We start from the raw sequence: 11,499 nt of genomic DNA, 5'->3' as shown, positions 1-11,499 counted from the left end.
CTTTTATGTAATTTAATTATCGTAGCTTATTATATACACTAGTTATTCAATTAGAAGCTCAAAAAAAAATTTAATTAATTTGAGATAGGAAAGAGCTCAAATGTTCAGCCCATTTATGTCTTCCTAAAAAACTTTTAAATTACCCCAAACAAAGGGCCCAAAAAATTTCAGAACTGCTGCCCTAGCTCATCCAAGTACATATTATAATTCTTTTTCCCCAAATCTAATTTTCATCTCACAAAACATTAATCAGCCCCCCTCTCTATTATCTTTTCTTTTTCCAACTAAACTCTGACTCCTCTTAGCCATGGAAGAACGCCTCTTTCCATTTTTAGGGTAATATCTACTCAATCACGTGAGTATTGAGTAGACCCTAGCTCTAACGTTTGAATTTCAAATGTTCAAAATCAAAACTCCAATTCTCTCCCAAGGAGCTAGCCCTAACACTCTTCTCCTATAAATATGGCCTTGTCTTTTAACAAAGACCGGGCATGAACACTCACAAAAAGGCTTTTACACTAACAAGAACGTCAACTACATTGTTAAAATTACTTAGCTACTGTCATCCATTTGTGTCCTCTAAACTATCTCTTGGTAGATTCATTTGGTTCGATCTAGACTATCTCTTTGATAGATGTATTTGTTTCGATCTCTTCGATCTGTTCTCGAGAGAGTACATTCAAGGCCAACGATCCCTAGTTCACCGCCCACAAGAAGGTTAGGTCTTAACCAGATTTTATTTCTAGCAATTTAAGGTATTTTGTGATTTAAAAATTATGTGTTAAACTTTCTATGGTATTATGAAATCTATATGCTAGAAGATTTGTTGGCTAATTCATCCGGTTAAATGTTGTGAGTGGGTTACTAAGTATGACTTACAAGTTAGAGATCATATGTAAAGTATCTTGTTAATTTCTTAGGTAACCGATGCATATATGTATTATCATTCGTGTTTAAATACTGTTAGAAATTAACTCATGACATAAAGAAGTTAGGAAGATTGTTTGTAGCATTTTGTTTATATTAGAAGTCATATTTTTCAGTTGGGATTTCCTATTTTTCTTAAAGAAAATTCTTCGATAATGAGATGTGTGAACTGGCCATGACCAACCCACCTTATGATCAGGTGAATTTTAGAGTAACATGAATGACTTGATTAGTTAAGTAACTTAAAAACTGAATTACTGAGAGTTCATAATATTTATATGTTAGAATAAGGATATGTTTAGACTAATACTAGCATGCACAGGTTGTATGTTTCGGGTATTTCGTTTTTTAAAGTTATTGAAAATGCCTCCTTGAGCTTGCAATGCAATGTTTTTTTTTGTCCATATGCTAAGGATAAATTCTTTGGGTTTCTTTCTATTATATTTGAGGTTCTGTATAATAGATGTGTGTTATCCTGTAAGTCACATTCTAATGAATTTATTTTACACTTTCACATTAAAGTTTGCATCATTTCACTAATTTTTTATTTTTTTCTCTATTACATGAACACCGGAGCCGAAGAGTCCCGCTTTGAGGCTCAACGACGCCGCAACCACATGGAGTTTGTACATCCTTGCGCATTTCTAGCTTTTCACTGCTTTAAAGAAAACTACAAACAAAATAGTCACTCCATTGAGAGCTAGTTGTGATTTTGATTCATTTTATCTCTCCTTTTGTTCTTTTGCGTTACTTGTTTAGGGATGTTATTGATATTTCATACCAGCTATGTGATTTGTCATAGTTTTTATGTTATTTAGCAGTAGCTTTTAATTATGTCACATAAGCCAAAATTGCTATACAAGAATGGTAAAATGAGTAATTGTTTAACCACCTTTTGGATCCTAAAATGTGATTCCCCCTTCTTTTATCTATCAAGTTGGACTTTCATTAAATATTTTCACAATTTTTTTTTTATATTTTGCAAAGCAACCTTCAGTTTCTAACAACACTCTTTCTTTTCCTGTAAATGTCCTGAGTCTTCCACTGCAAGGTTGATTTCATTTTTCAACAAAGTATAGACAAGTTTTCAATACCATCTTTTATCTTCAGTTTATTTCCCAGTTAGGATTTTTGCAACCAACAAATTATATTTTACAAACATTGATTAAAGTTAGCCTTTTTTTAACTAAAAGATATTGCATCCTTACACATGACTTTTTTATTTACCTAAGTTTGACCCGTTAACCATAGTTGAAGAATCTTTTAGGGTGCCTAATCCCTTCCCTTTAGGATAATTAGAACTCTTACCTAGAATCGTAGGATAAGTAGACCTTAAAATGAAGTCTTTTAATCACAAAGTTTATAATAGTGTCCTAATTCACCATAGAATTAATTAGGTGACAACTTTCTTAAATTTAATTTAGAAGTTTTCAATATGTTGTACCTCGGTTTGACCGGTGTTAAAATGGAGATACGTCACCTATGCCTAAAATGGTTAAAATTTGACCTAAGACAATGGACTACGTGTTCATAGGATATGCTGAAAGTGTTAAATCATGTCGGTTTTTAGTTCATAAATTCGAATATCCGAATATCAATGAAATTTTTTAATACTGAATATTCTATGAAATTTTTGGTTCATAGAATATAATTGAATCAGATAATGCTGAATTTTTTAAACACATTTATCAGTATAAAACTAGACATGAGCAGTCTAGTGGAGGGTCTAAACGATCTCGAGATGAACCAAGTGAGGATGTACATAATGATGAGAATCCAAGATGTAGTATACGTCAAAGAACGTCAAATTCATTTGGATCAGATTTTGTAACATTTCTCTTAGAAAATTTTCCTTAAATATTTAAACAAGCGATGACGTCTTCAGACTCATCCTTTTGGAAAGAGGCTGTCAATAGTGAGGTTGATTCAATCTTTAAGCAACCATACATGAGAGTTAGTTGATCTTTCTCCAGAAAATAAACTTTTAGGTTCTAAATGGATCTTCAAAGAAAAAGCGGATGGTACTATTGACAAATACAAGGCAAGACTTGTAGTAATAGACTTTAAACAAAAGGAAGGTTTTGATTACTTTGATACATACTCGCCTGTAATGAGGATAACATCAATTCAGATGTTAATTACCTTGGCGGCGGTATATGATCTTGAAATCCATCAAATGGATGTGAAAATAACATTCCTAAATGAAGAATTGGAGGAAGAAATTTACATAGAACAGCCTGAGGGTTTTGTGATTCCAGAAAAAGAAAGTAAGGTGTGTAAACTTATTAAGTCACTTTGTGGACTAAAATAAGCACCTAAATAGTGGAATGCGAAGTTTGATCCAACCATGTTGGCAAACGGGTTTAAGATAAACGAATGTGATAAATGTGTTTACATTGAAGACACTCCAAATCATAAGGTCATTGCTTGTTTGTATGTGGATGATATATATTAATCATCACTAGAGGCATTTCTAACATACATACTACGAAATGAATGCTTGAGAGCAAGTTTGATATGAAAGATCTTGGAGTTGTGGATGTGCTCTTAGGAATAAGAATCCATAGAACTCCACAAGGGTTGGCATTGTCATAGTCTCATTACACTGAAAAAGTACTTGACAAGTTCAAGTATTTAGAATTTGATATTGCCAAGAGTCCATTGGACATGAGCTTTTCACTTCAAAAGAATGAAAGTGAAAGTGACTCACAGTTGGACTACAAAGAGTGTTGGGATATTTGATGTATATCATGAATTGTACACAGCCAGACATAGCATGTGCTATTAGTAAGTAGAATTGGTCCATGAGTATCCTAATAAAACTCATTGGATGATAATGAAAAGAGTTTTGGGGTATATTAAATACACTCAAGACTATGTTTTGCATTATAATAAATATCTCACGGTAATATTGATGCAAATTGGATCACCGGATCAAATGAAGTAAAATCCATGAGTGGATATATATATTTACTATAGGTGGAGAAGTAGTCTCTTGAAAATCGTCCAACCAAACATGTATTACTCGCTCCACAATGGAATTTGAGTTTATCGTATTGAATAAGGTTGGTGAAGAAGAAGAATAACTCTAAAATTTCTTAGAAGATATTCTTTATTGGCCCAAACTAGTGGCACTAGTGTGTATATACTGCGATAGCCAAGAGGCAATAGATAGGGCAAAGAGCATGATGTACAATGATAAATATCGTCATATAAGATGGAGACATAATACTGTTAGAGAAATTCTCTCTAGTGAAACTATCTAGAGAGGGAGTTGAGAGAACATTCAAGGGAATGGATTTATGGCCTAGGACAAGTCAACATAGATGTAACTCTATCTAATAGACTGGAGATCCCAAGAGCTAGGTTCAAGCAGATCAAGCAAAGTTGTGTTTGACAGGTTTAACATTATTAATATGCCCAACCCATTCTCATGATGTAGACAATGTTTAGTAAACAATGATAAGACTTATGGTGTAAGGTCTTTTAATGATTATCTAAATTTGGCAGATTTGACCAAAGAGTTTAATCTAAAGGATTGAACATTTAGAAATAACCTATGTGAGGGAGAAGTAGAAGTTGCTTCAAGGAGAATGTTAGTAAAGTCCTATTCTCTAAGCTCTCATGAAACCGAGACGTGTTCATAGATGAAACGAACAAAACCGTGAGAACCATAAATGGTAAAAGGTTGGTTCTGTGACATGTATTTTCTAGGTGTACATTAAAGCTCGACGGTTCAAAGATATCAAATCTACCGATTGACAGAGTGCATCCAATGCATGTTCACTATGGAAAGTTCAAAAGGAAACCCACTTATTACGATGCAATCAGTCTTTGCTTGATGATCATATACTTGTCTGTAAAGTTTTACAAAGAATAGGCATTCTCCATTTATGTGGGGGGTTGTTGGGTTCAAGTTAAAAGTGTGAATGTAAAATGGAGGGAACTAAGTGAAGGGAAAAATTAAGCTAACACTTAAAATGGAAAGTGTACTCACAAAAGAAGGAAGTCTACTAATTCTCCCACATAGGTGGGAGAATGAAACTTTCAAGTATTTATATTAAGAAACACTTACTCCATATGGAAAGTGAGGCAAGAACCAATGGATGCCTCATGCCATCGTTGTCGTCGCTCGCTCGGCTTGACTTCAGATTTGGATTTGGATTTGGATTTGGATTTGTCAAATAATCGATAGATGAGATTAATTTTTTTAGAAAAAATTTATTTAAAATGTAGGGAAGGATACAGTTTTGTTCCTCCATTGATGTGCATGCATGCAGTGCAGAAACAACTGCAGACACGTGAAATGCTGCCTCGAAAGGGATGCAACACTTCGAGAAAAAGACACACTATTTTGGAAAAAGGTGTGGCTATTTGTATAGTTGTGGAGGTTTGCAAAAGACACAATATTTCAAATGGACATATATGACTATTCAGAAAAGACACACCTTTCTGATAAACCATTGCCATATTTCGGAAGGGGCACTTAATGACTATATAAACCTGCATTTCTTCTATATGTTTTTGAATGAGTTTTTTCTGCACTTGAAAATCACTTTTTGTCTTCTAAAATACTCCAGGTGATCATCTTCCGTGGAGTGAGTTCAAAGAGAATTCGATCGTTTGAGATACCACTACTGTCGGGTTGTTAAGTTATTTTATTCTGGGAGGAAAATTCCACAACCTCGAGTACTTGAGGGAAATTATTTACTTAAGGACACTCCGTAAATTCGGAGGACTTGACTTATTTTGAATCATCTATTTTTCTTAAGAAAATACAGAATAACACACTTCTTTGAAAGGTCATTTTAACCTTGTACTGAAGGTGTTTGAGATCTTCATAAGTGTTCTTGAAACATCTTAAACTTGTGTTGAAGTTTACTGAAGTAACATACAGATTTTGTGTACTTGAAACAACATTAATTGACAAAGTAGGTTCACGGGACTAGACTGTATCAATTATGGGTGAAGTTAAAGGAGATAAGGATAGCGTTAAGGATTTAAAACACACATGGCCTCTTATAAGAAAAAGTTTCATGCAGTAAGAGTGGGTCATGAAATAGTACAGAGCCAGATTAACTAACAAATATTTTATCCATTACTTTTGGAACATAAGAGACTTTTTTTTTGACTAATAATATGATAAATAACGTGGAAGAAGAAAATGTGCTCAAGAAGAAGTCAAGAATCTCCTATATAGGGGAAGTGAATGACAACACAAGTTTCTTTCATGTATAACTAAACTCCAAAACAAGTGGAAACAGTATTGTAATTTATGATGTAAATAGCACAAAACTACAAGACCCAAAGTTGGTGGAGGGAGCGTCTATAAATATTTTCTCAAATTTAATAGGCAGTTCTTCCATAGAAATACCTTTTAATACCCATTCCATCATTATAACATTGTTAGCTGTGTAAGAGTTGGTTATAGGTTTCCCTAGAATAAGGGGTGTGAAAATTTCAAACTAGGGTAAGTTCAGATAAAAGCTGAGTGTTGTGTGGTGTAAGGACCAGTTGTGCCACTTAGTGATTTGTAGGATGGTTTTTTTAAGTGTGATATATTATCTAAGAGGTTTAGTGATCCATAGTAACTTCCAAAATGGTACGGGTTTGTAGAACTCCTGTTATGTCTTTTTCTATGATAAAGTATATATTTATGAATTATTGAAAAACTAAGCGGGTGTTGTGAAATAGAAGAGATTTGGGACATCCCATCAACACTATAACAGTAATTGCTATAGTAGGACCCCTATCACTTTAGTGTATAAATGACTCCTGTATTGGTTAATGAGGATCTCTATGGAATATTGTAGTGGGCCTGTTGTAGCATGCAGTTGACTGTCATGACCTGAACCAGGGCCTGAAAGTGACGAGTATCTCAAGCCAACCATGGACCGGAGATATAACACCCCATATTTTTACATGTACTTGTTCTAATTGTATGAGACTTGGTAAATCCTTGTGGTATAGATAACGGACGAGATTTGTTATGTAAGTATTGATGGTGCAGATGGAGTTCTAGATACTTCCCATACATTTTGATGTGACTCAACCAAGTTAACATCAATACAACTATTTAAACTTGGGATCGTAAGCTAGTATTTTAATCCAAAGTTTAAAGTGACCAAGATATATAAGTTTTAAGTTAGATTAAAGGGATTAAGAACTGAAAATAGAGTATTTTGTTAAAGTGCTTGCTTGACTTATTTAAGCTATTAGGTTAGTCACCTACTTTAACCTTTTAAACAACCTAAGAACTAAGTAGGTGCATCACCTACTAAGACTCTCTTGACCAACTTATTGATCCAATTACACTGCTACCTACTTGAATTAATTTTGGCCCAAATTAAAGGAGAGAAAAGGAGGAGAATGGGCAGCAAAGGCTCAATAATTTTAGATCCACAAAGGCCCAATATAATGGGCAAGTAGGTGCTTCACCTACTTGACAAAGTATAGCCCAAAAAACTCCAAGAAAGTTTGCCAAGACAAGCTCCCTTTAAATAGGTTAAAATCAGCTCCTTTAGATCATTTTAACTTAGTAAAAAAATAGCTTTCTATATTTTCTCTCTTAGCTATACAACTACCCTATAATTCCACTAGGGTTCTTGGGATTTACCTTCCTTCCAAGCTAAATGTAAGTGAACAAGTCATGAGCTTATCTTTAGGAAACTATGAGAATTATGTTTTTCATGATTAAATTATAGGACAACCCTTTGTAAGTTTAGCAGTTCCATTGTTCTTAGTTATTAAGGAATTTGTCTTTTCTCTTTTGGTTTATACGTGAAGGGATTAAGTTATTGAAGAGATACACATTAAGATACTAAACTACCATAAAAATTAAGGTATGGCTACTGTCCATTTTTACCCTTTTCCTATATATATGTATTAGTAGAGAATTACACATAAGTTGTTGTTAAGAACTCAAGGAATGGTGAGTTCAATATTTGGTTGATATATTAAAGGACATTTGGAGTTATTTATGGACTATTTTGTGTGTATATATTGGGGGTGCCATGTTGACATTGGGGATATGTATGATTAGTTCTTATTGAAATATAGAAGAAAGGTGTGGTGGTACACCACCGAGCTACTTATTGTACACGTTTATTACTCATTCTATTTTGTATACCATTTTAGAGGATTTAATGAAGTCAAAGTTGTTTTGGGGGATCTTAAAAGAATCTGTATAAATATGGATGTAATTGGAGAAGAAAAGGGTTAAAATAACACCCTTGATTAGTATATTAAGGGCTTACTACCCGACTACTATTTTGGTGAGGTTAAGTATCCCAAATGCATCGGTTGGTTGCTAATATTACTTTACCATATATTTTACTATAGATAAGTAATATAAAAGGCAGGAAGTCCAGTTGGTTAGTATCAAAGTTGTATGGCCAAGTATGTAAGGCTACTCTATGTCGTATTCTCTGGCATAGAATCCAGCACTTTTAGTACAATATAAGCTTCTAAACCTTTCATATAGTAAGTAATACTCACCAGATGATCTCTCATCTAGCTAATGACCTTATTCCCACTCTATAATGTATTAAAATACCTTACCACATCCTTATTATTGAGTCTGTATTTTTACATTCACTAGCAAGTCTCAAGAGTTCTCTTTTAAGTCAAATAAGACCTGTATGTTATTTCCAGCTTTTGAAATTTTCATCCATGTACAATTTATTCCACACCTCTTTTTCATTGCATAAGTGTTTATTCACATATCTCTTATTGGTATATTATTGTTCAAAGGTACCAAAATGTTATGATCACCAAAGTAATAATCCCAAAGGCCTAATTAACTAAATAAAACAAATCTTAATTAAATGGGTGGCAGCTCAGGGGCATAAGCCTAGCATGGGCCGATCCCAATACCTTATATGTGGGTAGAAACTAATGGTCGTAAGTCTAGCATGGGCCGATCCCAATGTTTATACGTGGGTGGCAGTTTAGGGGCGTAAGCCTTGTATGGGCCGATCCTAATTTATCTATTTAGCACTGATCAGCTGGCCATTTGCATTATATGGCTTAAAAAATTATGAAGTAAGAAAGGTAAAAATGAAGAAAATAATGTAATGTACCTGGTCACACAAGTATGTATAAAGGTGGTCTACTAGCACAATTTATACACTTATATTTTTTTTCTATTGAGCTCTTGTAACATGTGTTGTTGCCTTCAGCCTTACATACTCAGTACATATTTTGATACTGACGCCCCTTATGGGGGACCTGTATTTCATGCTATAGGCACAGGTTCTTCAGCTAATACACCTTCTCAGTAAGAGCCCAGGATATCCAGTGGCTATTGGTGAGCTCCAGATTGATTCGGGGCTTTTTGAGTCTGTTTTATATATTTTGGTATTGTACAAAAGTTAAGAGTAAGGCGGTGATTTGTCCTGACCTTAGTGTCTATGTATCTTTTAGAGGCTTTGTAGACCAATGTAAAGTTAAGCATGATAGTGTCTTATCTTTTAGATGTTATGGCCCCAACAACCAAGTCTGGTATATATAGTTTGGGGTTTTTCATTTATTTCTCATCAATGCATTATATCCATGTATAGAAAAACCTTTGGTTAATATAGTTATATGTATGAGAAGTACAAGGTTATGGATTGGTTCTCTCAGGCCCTCATGGCTACGAGTGCCTGTCCGCCCTAATAGGATTTGAGGCATGATAAAAGTGGTATCAGGACAGGTCATCCTAGGGTTTCTACAAAGCCGTGTCTATGTAGAGTATTGTTTATGGGCGTGTTGTGTACCACATCTATAATAGGAGGCTATGGACGTTTAGGGGTTGTCTCTTTTTCTTTATATCTTAGATCGTGCAATTGATCCCGTGTTGTAGGAAAAGTCATATTTGACCATTGAATCTATTTTTTTCCTTTTATTATAGTAAAGATGCCGGTTACAAGAAAGAGTAAGAATACAGGTAAGAGAGTAGGCATGGCTGCCGAAGAAAGGACCAGTAAGTCACCACCTAGACAAGCTAATCAAAGTGAGGCTCAAGCTAAGTTTGTATCACAAACTTCTTCTACTCCTCCATCTCCAAAAGAGCTAAGAAGGAGAAGAATTGCATCCTTAAAACTATCTATTAATGCTACTGAGAAAGATCTAAGGACTGTGGTGCAATTTTTGCCTCGTATAGTTGCTAGACAAGATCAAGGACAAGCTATTCCTACCGCAGGTTCTAATAGTACAGATAAGGCAGCTAGCCTTCGGACGAAAGATTTTCTTAAATTAGATCCTCCCACATTTACCGGATTCGATCTTAATGAATACCTACAGTACTTTATTGATTAAATCCAAAGGGCCCTAGATGTCATGCATGTATCGAGTAAGGAGACAGTTGAGATATCAACATATAGATTCAAAGGGGAGGCTATATTTTAGTATGAAGAATGGAAATGATCTAGGGGGTATCGATCCACCTTCAGCTACTTGGAAAGAGTTTAAAAAGGCATTTCTTAATCATTACCTTCCATTTGAGATTCGAGAGGCCCGTGCAGATTAGTTCTTGAATCTTTGCCAAGGAAATATGATCATGAGGAAGTACAGTCTCTAGTTTAACTCTTTCTCTAGGTATGCTCCTAATTTAGTAGCTACTATGGATGATATAGTTCATCGATATATGAATAGGTTCGATCCATATCTGGTTAAAGATTGTGCTGTTGTTATTTGAACAAAGACATGGACATAGCAAGGATACAAGCTTTTGCACAAAAATAGAGGATCAGAGGCAAAGAAGAAGAACACAAGAATTAGAAAGATAGTATTCCAAGAGGGCTAGATCTACGAGGTAGTTTATGGTATCCCAAGGGGAGTTTAGGCCTCAATTTTATAATAGACCACTTATGCCATTATCTTTTTATTCTGCAGCTAGTGCTCCACCACAGTTTAATGGTCTAAAGGCAGTCATTTTGGTCAAAGAAGTGAGAGTCAGAGTTCACAAATCAAGGGAGTATGAGCCAATTAAGACCTCCTCAACAACGATGTAAATAATATGGAAAGCTTTATTTAGGTGTATGTTGGTTTAGGACAAATGCTTGTATTTGGTGTGGTACGTCAAGGAATATGATAAGAGAATGCCCATAAAAGGGCTTAGGTGGTATGCCAAGACTGACTGGATCAGCCGTTGCATCATCATCATCATCGATTCCTTATTTAGGTATGGGTATACGACCTATAGGTCATGGTAAAGGTGCTAAAGGAGCAGCTAGATCTAGTGGAGTTAAAAATCGTACATATGCTTTAGCGGATAAACAAAATTCAGAGGCTTCTCCAAATGTGGTTACAGGTACATTATCTATATTTTCACATGATGTATATGCATTAATTGATCCAAGTTCTACATTATCATGTGTCGCTCCATGGGTTGTTAGAATGCAAGGTCCTAAATGAATTACCTTATTCGAAAAAAGCCTTGTTCTTTGGAAGTTCAAAAGAACATTGGAATTACTAGTTAAGCCATTTGAAGTGTCTACGCCGGTTGGTGAATCTATTATAGTTAGGAGAGTTTATCAAAATTATGTAATAACTATTTGTTGTCATGGTATAGTGGATGACCTTGTTGAG

The 11,499-nt window shown here is 34.7% G+C and overlaps 1 long non-coding RNA gene across 1 annotated transcript; it reads left to right on the top strand.

Moving 5' to 3' along the window:
* The first annotated feature begins 244 nt into the window (after positions 1 to 244).
* On the top strand, positions 245 to 1,818 carry LOC124887345. Its single transcript, XR_007044883.1, has 2 exons — positions 245 to 717; positions 1,510 to 1,818. It is a non-coding gene; the product is annotated as an uncharacterized LOC124887345 (long non-coding RNA).
* Positions 1,819 to 11,499: the final 9,681 nt, after the last annotated feature.

The sequence above is a fragment of the Capsicum annuum genome, chromosome 9 (genome assembly GCF_002878395.1).
Source record: "Capsicum annuum cultivar UCD-10X-F1 chromosome 9, UCD10Xv1.1, whole genome shotgun sequence".
Lineage (NCBI taxonomy): Eukaryota > Viridiplantae > Streptophyta > Magnoliopsida > Solanales > Solanaceae > Capsicum > Capsicum annuum.
Note: the sequence above shows the minus strand (reverse complement) of the source record. Positions and strands in the feature narration are given on the sequence as shown.